The sequence below is a fragment of the Daphnia magna genome, linkage group LG4 (genome assembly GCF_020631705.1).
Source record: "Daphnia magna isolate NIES linkage group LG4, ASM2063170v1.1, whole genome shotgun sequence".
Classification (NCBI taxonomy): Eukaryota; Metazoa; Arthropoda; class Branchiopoda; order Diplostraca; family Daphniidae; genus Daphnia; species Daphnia magna.
Genome location: NC_059185.1, coordinates 9,469,888 through 9,484,653, shown reverse-complemented (window position 1 = coordinate 9,484,653; position 14,766 = coordinate 9,469,888). Strand labels below are relative to the sequence as shown.

Genomic DNA, 14,766 nt, shown 5'->3' with positions numbered 1-14,766 from the left:
TACGAACTCGGCTTTCATTCCCTTGACTACCATCTAAAATTTCGACGTCTACATCATGCCATTACACTTAAAAACTCAATCATCTTTCGGGCTGTTTAATTCTTTTCAAACGAATTCTCGTCACCTGTACTTGTTGTTCATCGTTAATTAGAGATGGTTGCCCCCTTTTTTCCTAGCTCCTCTTATATTCCAACGAGTACTATATACACGTCGTCACTGTGGCAATCAATGTAAGAGTTGATTGCTTCAATTGATAGTATATACGACACGAGCTTGTAATAATGTCTATATAGAAAAGAAAGGCGAAACCTCTCGCTGATGTGCCTCCTCCTTGACTCGACGAGTTGATGCCTCGATATATACAGTATATATAGCTATATAATAGTCTCCTTAAGTCTTGTTCATAAACACTCGTTCTTTATAGGGCACCCCATTATTATGGTCCCTCGGCGATATCGAGAATGGTAAACAAAGACACAGAAACAGTTTAAGTGTCAAACAAAATATCGACAAGCTCGTAATGATGGGACCGTGATGGGCTTCAGTTTGGGCCTTTCGGTATAGACAAACACGCGTTCAGACACCATCATCCGTGTACAAACACGCACGAAAATACAAACAAACAAACAGACTAACACTCAGGAGACGAGTGCGGCTACTCAGGTCACGTGATATCCTTTGCCTTTGTTAATGGAGTCGACAAGAATAAGCGCACTGTTCTCCCTTCTACCAGCACTCTCTACTCTCTTTCTTATATTCTTATTCTTTTTTTTCTCTTTTCTTTCAGTAGGCGCCTGTGCTCTCGATATTTCTACGACGAAGGTTATTAATCGTTCGTTTTGGCAGGATCGATCTTCACTACAGCCCAGCCGTCATAGCGTACATAATACATAAAAATTTCGTACAGGCTTGTCGGGACGGACCTTTTATCATCTACCCAGCTGCGTATACGCCACGCCTCTTTCTTTTTCTTTACCCTATTTCTCATCTCTCTTTTTTTTATTCTTTCTTCTCTTCTTCTCTTTGTATCTGATGCAGCTAATTACAAAAGATAGAGCTAATGAACCTTTACATGATTGTTTCTCTGTCTGTAGATGTGTGAGGCGAACGCCTGGCGAGAAGCCGTCGAGCGGGACGAAAGAACAAACGAGTAATATACGTATGCATTCACGCCAGCACGGATGCGACGGCGCAGAATCTAGCAGAAAAAGGCCGAATGGGGCTTGCTGCTGTGTATCTGTGCACAACGCACCGTGCGAGGGAGTCGCGCTGCACAAGACTATATAACCGAACGGTTATTCGTCCCTTCGGCAAACAGTCAGTTGCGCGCTGGCCCACGTGTTGGATCGCTACGCGAGTAGTCTGTGACAGTCCATTACTACGTCCCGTATACATTTCTATACACCGATCATTTCATTCGCCTCTCTTTGGACTTGTTATCCACCCGATCTCTGCGCTGCAGATAGTACATTCTCTTTGTTTTGTCACAATCACAATTTAGCTATTCTTGTTTGTGTGTTTGTATGTGTTTCACTCGTTAAAACAAAGTGACATTGGCAGAGCATCGAACTCAACCAGCTCGTGTTAGCAAGACTTTTGTGTATCCCTACGTACGTACGTATACATTACGAAAAAATAAAAAGAAAAAAAGAAAAGAAAAGGACGTCGTTGGCGTGTGTGCGTGCATCACACCAATAGAACTGCTCTAATAGCAGAACACAATAAAGCGAAGCAGCAGTGGCAGCAACAGTAACTCAAATATCATAAGGAGCAGAGCGGAACGCCCAAAGGCTTTTTGTCTGACAAAAGGCAGCAAGAAATAGCCGGGAACATTATTCTCACATTTAGAAGAAAGCAGACGAGGACTGGATACAGGTAACAATCATTTGTTATGCATTTTGTTGGAACTGGCGCGCGCTAAATGAGTTTGCCCCTTTTGAATGAATTCTGCCTTTTTACTGCGAAATTGCCTTGCAACACGGAGATGATGAAAGTTTGGTGAAATGAAAATAGACAGTACAGACGAACGAGAGAACGAAATGAGGACGGTAGAGGCGGCCAGAAGGTTCATCAATACAGTATACTCAAAAGTTGTGCAAAAAGTTTCCACGTCTCTGTTAACGAGTAAACTAAAGGCGAGTCGCTAGAATGACGCTCGCTCGGTGCACTTCCATCATCACTGGATAACAAGAGAATAACGTCAAAAAGCGTGGACAAAAAAATAAAGAGTATAGAGAATATATATGGAAGGAAAACGGGTGGTGTGAGACTATCCAGCTGAAACTCCACAAAACATGCCATTAAATTCTAAACTCTATTTTAGTGTGTTTTATGCAGTTGGTTTTATACGAGTTGGTGTTATGTGTCGCGTGTGTGCGCCGACCATGACGCTGAAATTTCCCAGTCATTTTATTATCATCAGGCCCTCCGTTCTTTTTTTTTGCATTAAAAATTCTTTGAATGTGAAATCACTATCTATAGCGAATCAAAACCAAGCGCAAATTGCCACAATTGCCGAAACCTTTTGTTTGTATATAGACTACCACGTTTTTGCTCAATTGGACCTATATTATATATAGCTATACTATATACATTTGGAGTCCCTTTCAGCCCTCTTTATTCTGTAAATACGACTGCTTTGCTTCTGTTGAATTAATTGGGAGATTGTTTTCATGTTGTACTAATTAGTCACTATAGCGGAGGCGGCAATGAGTCAAGAAGCGAGGGCCTGACGATCTTTATTATTGGTGTGGGATTTCAACATTCGAAAGGGTTATAATATACATTATTAATGTAGGCCTAATTAAGAAGAGTGCTGCATCAACAACCTACGATCAAGCAACAATTCTAGTTTTCTATGAAATAGAATTTTTAAATAATTATAGGAGAAAAAAACAAAAAGATTAAAATTATCAAAGAAAGAAGAACAAAACTCCCACTCGAGAATGGGGGGGGAGGGGGGCTCTTGCTGGACTCTTATACAAAACCTCCAACATTAATACATGACTTTGCGAGGGGGTTTCAGGGCTCTTAAAGCAAAAAGCAAGAGTCTCAACATGGAAAATTCATCTATACTATTCCCCCCCCCCCACTCTGTCTCTTTTTCTACATTTCTTTCTTTCCCTGCCTTTTTTTTTTACTGTTTGATATACGAAACTCACGGGAATGAAGATAGAAGAAAAAAGCCAATCCCCATTAGGGAATATGCAGAGAGGCTTCTCTCTCTTGTATCGTGTATTGGCTTTTATGGACTTTTTTCACGAGTCTCATCTTAAAAAATAAAAGCAAATGGAATAAAAGAAAAGAAAAGCAAATGAAATACTTTATATCATACATAACCAGATAATCAGGAGAAAAAAAAAAAAGCTGAATTTCGATGACGAAAGGAGAAGATCGAAATAGCCCATCATCTCTTTATATCTTCGGTCGGTCGTCAGTTGCCCACCGAAGTTATTCACGATGGCCAACAGCACCAACTCCCGTAAAAGCGCAAACTAGCGTGAACAGCGTGTATATATATTATAAACAGGAAGGATGCGCGCAGTCTATATAGCTTACACGCGCACAGCCGCACATCTTATACATAAAGCGTTCGTTTTTTGTTTTCTTTTTTTGTTTCCCTCTTCAAAAATATATATATATATATTATAGTGTCGTCTGCGTATATATCTATTTCATCTGATACTGCCGCGCTGCACTGCATAAATATACAGTCTATCCCCGTTGTATGCAGTACATTCATAAGAGAGGAGCTTTGATCAATTCGGTTGCTTTTCGATATCGGCAAAAAAGGATGGCAGCAGAGTCGACTTTGCTCGCAGACGTTAGGATATGGGGCGTGTGCAAGGGCAATTCTGCATGTCAAACGAAACGGAGGTCGCATTTGACAACGCTGTCACGTCTCTACTGATTTTATCCTCTTCTCTCAAGATACTCGTTTTTTTCCCGCGTTTTTTTTTTTGTTGTATTTTATTTTCCTGCTCCCTTTTCATCGCTGCTGTATAGTTTGGTTCTTTTATACGCTTTCCCAACTCCTCCCTAACGTATATTAGTGGAGCGGCGAGTCCAGTCAGTCCCTCCCCTTCCTTGGCTGTCATTATTCATTACCATCAGATCATTCCGGTCAATTGGAGCTTCGTTAGAATTTCATTCAGGATTATTAAGGCGCTGAAAGCCGTTCTGTTCTGATGGCATTGGAAATGCCAACGAATCCGAAGCAAATTCAATTTTGCCGTCCATCTTATATTTCTTACATACTTTTTATGGCGTACTTTCTCTATATATATACGTGTAAGATTTCAACTCGATCCAAGTCTAACACCCGCCATACATATAATCAAATAAAAACCTCGAAAATATAAGCCGTCTGCTGCAAATGGAAAAAGACGGTACTTCGTCTTCTTTTGATTATTACACTATATACACATTTTACTATTTTTTTTTGATAACGGCGGTCATAACACCCGAGATTTCTTTCGACGTTAGATGTGGTAGAGGAGCGCCCAGATTACGGAACGGCTCCAAGAAAAAAAAAGAACAACTTTTAAAAAGAAATGAAAACGAAGACAGAGAGTGTCACTGTAATTGTTTATTTTTTTTTTACGTTCTTAATTACGTGCATTTCTCTTTCCATAAAAATGGCGTCTCAACAACTGCCGTATATAGACTATATACTTCTTTCCCCCCTAATTTTCTTTCCTCTTTATTTTTTCAGGCTGTTGATTATAAAGTAAAAGTTTGTTTTAAGCTCTTTCTTTCTTAAATATAACTGTACTTTCCGTGTATAAATGAATTGTATAAATGAAGGTTCATCGTATTCCCGAAAAAAAAAATCGAGGCTGCATTTACACGTAGTTTTGCTATACTCCCAATCGAATGATTATATGGGATCATCAGGAACGTCGGGTTGATGTATAAATGTGGGCGTGTCGGAACCTACCAAAAATACCCTACAATTTCCATAATCAGAAAAAAATGCCACCGGCCTAAATTATTATTATTACTTTTTTTTCTGCCCTGTTTTTTTTTTAACATCAGGATTGGGATTGACGAGGGTGATAACCTACTGTGATCAGCCGCAAGCGCAGTGCTGGTTTCATTTTCCCTAAAAATCGTTTAACAAACTATATCGATTTGGGAAATAAATTTGAACTAGTCAGATGAAAAAACGCAGGCCATTGCTCTTCTTGCGGGACAATCTTGCCATTAAAAGACACTCAGGCCGATTTCAAATAATCTGCAGCAAAAAGGGCGTTCTAAAAATGATTCATCCCATTTTGGAACTGCACGGCTCATGATTCATCTCGACTGTATATAGCAGCGAACGATCTTCCGCATTCTTTCAACCACTCGCCAACAAGGCTTATTGTAATAAATCAAATAGCTTTCCCCGTTTCTCCTTTTTCTAAGATGACAACCGTTGTTTTTTTTCTTCTTTTCTTTCTCAATACTCCGATACTGAATTTACGAAGATTTGCCTCTCTCGCTCAGAGTCCGTTATAATAAATTTAAAAAAAAAAATCCTTTTGTTCTCTTTTTTAACAGCATTGATATCACATTAAATGCAACTCTGTTCCAGTTATCGTCGTGGTTCATTTGTTGTAGAATTCATAGAAAAGTCTTGTGGCCTTCCATCGATTGCTCCATAGAATCGAAGAACGGACGGAGAGGCTTGTCCGATCCACATCACGATATAGCTCACAAAGAACGTTGGAATAACGAAAAGAAAGGCGAAAATAATATAGCGAAGAAGGTTTCTTTAAAATGTGCAAACGGTTGTGATGGATGCGAAAGAGATAAGACCTCGATGAGGCTGAACCCGAATGGTTTTTAGAACAGCACTCACGCCATTTTTATTTCGTTGCGATTGATTTGATCCCAAAGGCCGTCCCATATTTTTATGAAGCGTATATAAGACATTATACGAGAAGCGAGATAGACACAGGGAAAGATATATAGAGCGAAAGAATGGATTAACTCTGGGATTCGTCACTGAGTGCATCGTTTTGTTCGTGCCCGGCATTTGCTTTTTATTGGCAGCGGCCAATCATCGCCTTCACCATAATCCTCTTTCATATATAGAAACGGCCCCGCACCGTCAATGAAGTGGTTGGCCCACGGTTCGATGACGGTTTGATCCTTGCTTGTTCTAGCAGTACATATATAGGACGGCGGAGAGAGGCTTTTTACTTGAAATCCTCTACCGCCCTCGCAAAGTATTTCTCTTTTTTTTTGTTGTTGTCTCGTCTGTCTCCAACAAGTCTACAACACGCACGATTTTTAATCCCTTGATTGTGTTCGCATTTCATTAGTGGGAAAGCACAGGCATACATTAAAAACGGTGGCTCTGCTTTTAATTCCAGTTAATCAATATAGTTGCAATTCTGTTCGTCGGGTCATTTTTAAACATTGATAAAATTAAAGACTCGGCAATGTCGGAAAATGCTTAAAATTTCAAATCCAATTTTTTTTTGGTTTTATCTCCACATTCTTTATTATTTTTTTTTAGCTATGTAAGAAAACATGAATTCGTTAACGAATTAAAAGAAAATTGTATAATAAAAACAAAACACACGCAAAGGGAACATTGCAAAAAAACAAAACTTGCGAAACTTGCGTGTCAGTTAACTTTCCGTTCAAGTTTTTTTTTTCTTTTTCTATATTAGGCGCTACTGTCGTGTGATGTTGTCCCACTATATTCTAATTCAAAAGTTGCTTCGTATATAAACCCTTGGCAGAACTTGCACGATATGTTGCACTGGCGAGCAATCCTTTTGAAGCAAATGACTTTTCTCGATTCAACCCACAAAAAAAGAAAAAAAAAAAAGTTCAAACTATACGAAACATTTCTGGCCAGCGGTTCTCTCGCTTCAGCTTCAAGTCTCGATCCTGCGGGCGCAATTTCCTTTTGGCTGCTTCTCTTTGGACGTATAATCATATGCGTAAAGACGCCGCCGCTTTTTCCTCGAATCTCGTTTTCCTAATGGCGACGTTCTTGGTGAAGCGCTGGCTATAACAGTCAGTTCAAACCAATGCAATCCCAAGGCGCATATACTCGTTACGTCCTTAACGATATATATATTTTTTCTTCTGCTGATGCTATATGCTAATTTCGCAGCCAGCGCCAATGAAAACGTTTATTTATTTATTAATTTTTTTCTTTTAGCAATTGAACGTCGCATTAAAGTCCTATCTACTATAGTCAAGTGAATGTATATACGAAAAAACAAAACCAATGGACAGGCAAGAGAGACAAGGGAAAAGAGAAATGTTAGCCAAATTTGATGATGTCCTTACAAGTCATGTCAACGAAAATGTTAAACGAATAATGCTCATACATGTCTCTTGTGCCTCGTCTGATGATTAGTCCATCTTTTATCTCTCGTCTTTGTCGACTGAGCCAAAAAAAAACGCAAAGAATAGTATACCCGCGCTGTCTTGAATATACGCTGACGATAGACATGGAAGTAACCGTGAGGTGGATTGGCATTGATATTCAAGATGAAAAAAAAAAGAGGAGGAAAGAAAGAAGCAAAAAAAAAAAAGAGATCTGCCTCTTATTCTACTCTTCACCGGAGTGCACACGTCGGCAGAAAATGACAGAGTCAATATTCTCAACTTGCCTATATATATGTGTACAGCAGAGAGGCAGAAAATACGAAGCGTCACCAAAGTCTGAACAAGTTTCAAATCCCATTTCCTATATATCTAAAAGGCCGCAAAAAAAAAAAAAAAAGAATACAAATAAATCCGTTGCTGTTCGAAATTTCTTTTGTGATTGACTGCTGGTCTCTCCTTACTAGTAAGAAATGATATATGGTATATATTGCCAGACAAAAAGTTTCCCTCGCATACATAAAAGTATAGTCTAATAATAAATTTTAAAAATACATATATAGCTATATATTTGCTTCATCAAAGACGAAAATAAACTATATAATAGAAAATGTATAACATATGACGTATACAATATAAGCCCAATATATACGTTCGTATATCATAGACTTACCATTAGCTAATCAAACTTGAATTGAACCTACATGCTCATTTGCAATCTCTTGATCTATGGGAATTATCTGAGGTTGGGACTCACGTGCCTATAACAGGTCAGTCCATCCGAATTGATCCGTTTTTGTTTATCTTTTCATTTGGTAGGCCTATTACGAGAAAGCATCGATGTATTTCAAAAATTAAGGGAACAAGAAACAAAAAAAAAAAATCGAAAGAAAATGCGATAGCCCTATATGTCTATACCAAATGGGCGTGTTTTATATAGGCGTCGCTTAGCGTTGCTGACATTCCTTCGTTCTTGTCGCACATATTCGAACTTGCATTGTTGTTGTCGCGCCGACATGCCGATGTGATTTCTTTTCAGGAAGCCTAAACAACACCCACCTCTGCCATATATATAATAGAAAAAGAACATTGTGACGTTAAATGTCAAAACTCTGGCGCTTTTTCAGAATAAAAAAAATAAATAAATAAAAGTTGGGGGCCGCCGAGTACAAAAAGAAAAAAAAAAAGAGTTGCGTTATATAGGGAATGGTTCGCTTATTTTAACATCCTCTTTGAAGTTTACGTTTTTCAACCTTTTGCCCAAACTGCAAAAGCATATTTCCTCTACGTTCTCTGACTTCCCCACCCTTCCTCCCCCCTATTTTTTTATTTTTTTATTTCCCTACTCCGAAGCTTCAGGCAATTTCCAAATGTTGATAGGACGGCGTCTATATTGGTAGTAAAAGATTGCAATCCATTCTTCTCCATCTATACATTTTTCCATCTCTACGTTCGTTCCTCCTTCTCCTCCTACACAATGAATAAAGTAGAGTAGTTGCTTTTTTTTTTTTTTGCTCCTCCAATTTGGGGCAATGTTTGCTCCCTCTTGTTCATCATTTTTGCTCCCCCTCGTACCTCCCCCCCTTTTTATTTTAAATAGGCATTTATGTTCTCTGGGATATATGCCGCCGTCTATTTCTTCCATCTATATACCCGTGTCTGTGCACTTATATAGGAAGCGGTTCAAGCCGAAAGCTCACCCCCTACTCATGATGACAGATGGATAGACTACATCAAACTGTGATTCTATTTGCTTACCGGAACGGGAGAAAATGGAAGAGGGTGCGATCAAGGGTCGAGATATATCCGAACGCGGCTATATATGCCCGCTTTCGATGTTGCCCTATTCGCCTCTATACGTATTTATTGATTTTATTTTGATTTTTTTCGTTCGGCGTCTGTTCAAGTGTAAAGAAAATGAAAATATAGGTATATAGAGGGATATAAAGGCTTCTATGGTGACGTACAATACATTTTATACAGGTCATAGTTGAGACGAGGGCCGCGTCGGCTTGTTGGAATATATAGAATAAAGTTCCCCTTGTTGAACATTTTTCTTTTTTTCTTTTTCGGTACATAATGCCTTCCTTTTGGGTATACACAATTATTATTGTGTGTGTGCTTTTAGCTCGTCATCTTTTCAATAGGGCTCGTTATACATATACATCATCCGTTATACAAATGTTTACAAAGTGGAATTAAGGGAATAGTGTATACCAAATACGAGGCTACCTGTTGATGAATTAGCGATAACATTCGTGTAATAAACGAAAAATTACACCCCCCCCTCCTCCCGAAAAAAAAGGAACAAAACGCGATGTATAAGGGATAATATGAAGTCGACCATAAACTTTTTTGGGTTACTTCTCCCTGGTGCCGTGATATTTGAAGTTTTGCTTTACACTATTTCTATATGGTATACAGCAGCCATTGTTCCCCATTGAGAAATTAGTGTGGCTCTTTGTGTATATATATATAGCTTTCTGATTAGAGGATATGCCACTCGGGAGTGTATATAAGTTTAATTTGCCGTGTTTGTTTACTATATATACGTCTAAAATTCTTTTTTTGGGGTTCTTGTCTGTCGAAATAAGACGTCAACATCGACTATTATACGTCGAGAGGCAAACGGATGTGGTGGTAGGCAGTGTCGGCGTCCAGTTTCTATACAATCCTTTTAACTGCTTCCATTTCTGAATCCGGACATTTGCTTCTTTCGATCAGAGACGCAATCTTCAGTTGCATCCGCAAATCCAGAACTGATGGCCGTGAAACTTCAATTGAGACACAGAACTTGCTGATTTCCTTTAAGTTTGTTATGTCACGCTGTAAGAGAAAAACACGGCTTCGGATTTCAGACGTCGAAAACGACGGATTTTTCAAGCCCAGTATTAGGCCTACGCTATTTAATTTATACGTAGACTACAAGTTTTCTCCGGATTCTTAAAGTTGAACGTCGCATCTAAATGACTATATATACGTCGCGCGGAACGAAACGTTAGTTTTCGTCTCGTTCTTCTTTGTCAAATCCAGGAACGATATCGTGTAATCTCATCGTCATCACGGGCCAAGTTTTGTATATATACCGTCGCTTCGTCACGCCTGATATGTACACGCCATCCATTTTCTCACCTCCCCTCATCCAAGGGGAACGCGATCTCAACCCTCTTTTCCAGAGTCCTTTACATGCAAATGACGCCGTTATCCCCCCACCCTCTGAGGCTTCCACCGTAGCGGCAAACTTCCGCTGGATAGAGTATATAGCTCCACCAATCAAAATCAAATCACAATGAAACACTCGGCGAAAAAAGAACACGTAACATTCCAACGAAAATTGTAATGCTTGCATAGTTCTTCGGCATCGCACGTCTGCAATCAATACCTTCAAATTAGTGAATAACTAATTACTGTATTAGGATTAATAGAAGGTCTTCTAATTTATAAACGAACCATCGAAACATTGTCAGCCTATGTACACATACATCTAATCAATTCCAAATGGCTAAAGCAATAACGTTGGCTTCCTTGGCGTCGCTAGAAGGAATCCGGTTCGATATACACGACGCCAGCACGGAACCGAAAGAGTTGATTAGATGGATTCGTTTGCTGACGGGGAGGCATTTATCGATCTCGGTATTTTTCTGTTTGTTCTTTTTTTTTTTTACCATTCCCTTTCTACCCCTTTCCATCTTGGAAACAGCTAAATTCTATGGAGAGAGAGTCTTTTCTTTTTTTTTTTTTTTTAGACACGACGTGCTGGCCCATGTATTTATATATACATATAGTAAGATCTCCTTATATATTTCTTTTATAGAGGCCGGGGCGGCTTGCTGGTCGCTCTGCGTGTTTGTGTGTACAGAAGAACTTAGCACTCGGCGAAATTTGTTGATACAGTGGGTTAATCGAAAGGGAATGATATTGAATGACGGTGTTTTACGGGCGTCTCCCATTTTTCCCCCCCTGCCTCCTTCTTTTTCACTCACAACCTTCTTCCGTATTTAGACACAAACAAGAAGATCTGTCTGTATAAATATTTTTTTTTTGCTGGTGCTTTCGTAATGCCGCATTGTGCTGCTATAGTCCCTTCTGTCTATATGTATACAAAAGCGAGACTTGAGGCGATTGTGCTCATCGCAATGAAGCTTCATTATTATTGGCTGCTCTTAGGTGAATTTTCTCCTGTTCCAAACAGAGTGGAGGGACTTCCTTGATGGCCTACAGGGTTCACATCTTGTTGCTATCGTATTGTAGAGACAAAAGGGGAAAAAACAAAAACAAATATAGTACTGTATATATAAAAGCCTGGAGCAGGTTGAAGAGAGAACGACCATAGTTCCAGTGTTCGATAAGACAACAATAAAAAATCAAATATGAATATTATTTATTTAAAAAGAAAAGGAAGGCACGCATCTTTCGTATACCATTGAACAAAGTCACACGAAAAATCACATTCAGGATTTACAAAATAAAAAATAAATCAAAATCAAAATATTCGGCTATTTTGAAAGTTTGAAAGCCTTTTGTTACATCTTAAACGTATTCCTCCCCCGCACTTTACGTCACGATGGCCGCAAACCTTTTGTTCTCAGCCCTTCTTATATATCACGGCTGGCGGGATCGATTCTAAACTGGGCGTCCACGTCCTATGCTGCTGTTGTTGTCACCAACGAGGCAAAAAAGCAAATTGAATTGACTCTACGATTTGATTGCCTTGGCTTTTTACTACCCGTACCGAGCGTCTGGTTCTTATAGCCTCGTTTTCATCCTCTATCTAACGCCACACTCTGCCAAACTCCATAAGCCGTAAGTCGTCGCATCCAGCTAGTGAAATATTCACTACCATACCCCCCCAACAAAAAAAAAAACAAAACAAAAAAAAAAGCCTGACGTAGACGGACGTTAAGAGTATATAGACGAGTGGGAGCGGGGTACTTATATACTTGCGAGTCAAAAGGACATTCGACAACGGCAGCCATGGTTACCGTACGTCTATATAGCGACCGGACGAGAGATATTATACGCATTGCTACGATGGGGTATATATTGCGAATGTGCTCGGGGAGATCGGGCAGATGGACAACAGAAAATGCAAATAGTTAACATCGAGCTGGCATTGATGCAAAATAGGGTACAGCTGTTACTCTGGCTTCACTTGTCACATTTCCATTGCTAATGACTTGAAAACAGTTGAAGCGCTCTGAAAGCATATCAGTACTGTGCGTAGTCATGGCAACCAAAGTAGCATATAGTGACATGTTTTACTCCACCCCACCGTTCATCCAATTCAGACTGTTTGATCCACCCACCTAATACTTATTTGAAGCAGAAACGAACTACATGCCGTCAATCAATCGCATCTTTTGACATGAACTATAGGGAAATGTATGCGTTTTTCTGTGTGTGTGTGTCTGTGTGTGGATGTCAGTGATTGACATTGATCCAATCAGCAAGTTCGCTTACCTTTTTTTTTTTCTTCTTTTCTTTTTGGCTCTCATCAGTTTCGCGTGACACCACTGTGGAACTTCAACTCCAGTCTCTTTTTTATTTTATTTTTTTTGTGTCTACCTTTCTCTTTTGGCGATGGGAAATAGATCACATCCATCGAATCAGCATGTTTCAATTTAGGAACTGTCAGCTTTTGAGACATGTCAAGCTCAATCTGCAGAATGATGCACTCTGCAAACGGTGCGGTGCCCCATTTTTGATTTATTTTTATTTTTCCTGATACGAAAAAAAAGGGAATCCCGCAGTCAACGTTGGCACGACGTATAGTATAGACGACAGAGTTGTAAAACACGCATCAATCGAATAAAATGGAAAGAGACAAAGAGAAATGAAGAAAGAATAGGAGACTGCGGAGAGAGTAGAGAGAGGTCGACACGGTCTATTTAGCATGGCAATTCCTTTGATGATGAGCCTCGTGAGTGGGACTCAAAGTCGCAGTCTCTTAATAGTAAGGCCTCTTCTTCCTGACAGAACACGCATCTTGGCTGTAATATTACAAATGTCTCTGTCTTTCGGCTTTATTAGTAGACCAGGCAATGACTTGTTGGAGCCAACACACTTTGGATTTCCACAACGAAAGCGTCACGTTAATCAACGCCGCTGAAGCCAATCAACTGGAGCGTTTCTCGTGAAAATCCGTGTATGGCCGTCGCTTTTATTTGCGTGCTATAAATGTATATAACAACGCGGCAATACCGCGTTCACGCGCTGCACACGAATCCCATATAGTTTAACGTCGGAGTTTGACGATTGATTTCTTGAAATAGAAAAGGCGAAGTCTAAATCCGAAACAATGGACGCACTCAACAGCAAAAAGGCGTCCAACAGCTTAACGGAAAGCTCGTTGCTCTTTTATTTTTCCATCTGCCCGAGAGAAGAAACAGATAAGCCCCGCAAGTAAAAACCAAAAACCAAAAAAAAAAAAAGGCAAGTGAACCGTCAAGAAATCTTATTTAAGAGTTCCAAGGCGAGATTTTCCCAGCCAGCATCTGCGTCCTTTTTAATATCTACTTTAGCAGCAGACGGGAAACGAGCTCTTTCTGTGTTGACGAGGGCCCCTCTCTCTCTCCTAACTACATGGCAACCTCCTTTAGAGACTCGTCTAGTTTTCTATACCCTCCGATCTCAGCTGTGGCGCTTCACGGTTCACTGGCTCGCCGTCCCTTCTCCCCGACTTAATGCAATTATATCTACGGGGGAAAGCGGGGGTGCGGCCGCGGGATTGGACACGGACGACACGACATGGAAGAAGCGACCCGAAACGATCAATTTAGAGTCCTTGATCTTGTCCCACACTCGTTTCACATATACTGCACTCTATATAGTATACCCCATGCTGTTAATAGTATGAAGGAAGAAATGCTACACAGGGCTATAGACGGCAATCCGTCGCCACTGATAGATATAATATTCCACGTAAATTGCGCCGGAGATCAGGAATCAGGACCACCGATAGGTTTATCTCACTCCAGCGAATCTAATATCTCTTACATCTTTTCCCCGAAACGCCCGTATAGTCTAATAAGAAAATGCATAGATTCGTTCCCGAAATCCATACATTGTTGGGTTCTCTTTAATTCGTATACGTATGACCTAAATAAATATATACACTATATACTGTACAACATACATATTTATTATAAAACAGTGTGCATACGTATATGAGAAATGAGACTTTTTGGGCTTTAGCATTTCACCTAAGAAATGGGTGGGAAGGGTGGGGAAGGGTTTCTGGAAGAGCGCTGATATCGCAGTAAGACAGGAGGGAAAGCTCAACAATAGATGGTCCTCCATCGCGATATAATTTATAGAACCTTATTATAATGGGCCTAAGCCTATTAATCTTCGTCAGCCATGGATCCGTCTGACTCCCGCTCATTGTTTAACAGCTCTCCTAAACGTGAACTTTCTTGTTTGACGGTGGGG

General features: G+C 39.9%; 1 protein-coding gene across 1 annotated transcript in view; it reads left to right on the top strand.

Moving 5' to 3' along the window:
- Positions 1-1,256: 1,256 nt before the first annotated feature.
- LOC116920822 (thrombospondin type-1 domain-containing protein 7A) overlaps positions 1,257-14,766 on the top strand; it is a 29,992-nt gene continuing 16,482 nt past the window's right edge. Inside the window, exon 1 of the mRNA XM_045171895.1 lies at positions 1,257-1,875. The gene's annotated coding sequence lies outside the window, so the exon portion shown is untranslated. The remainder of the gene's footprint in view (positions 1,876-14,766) is intronic.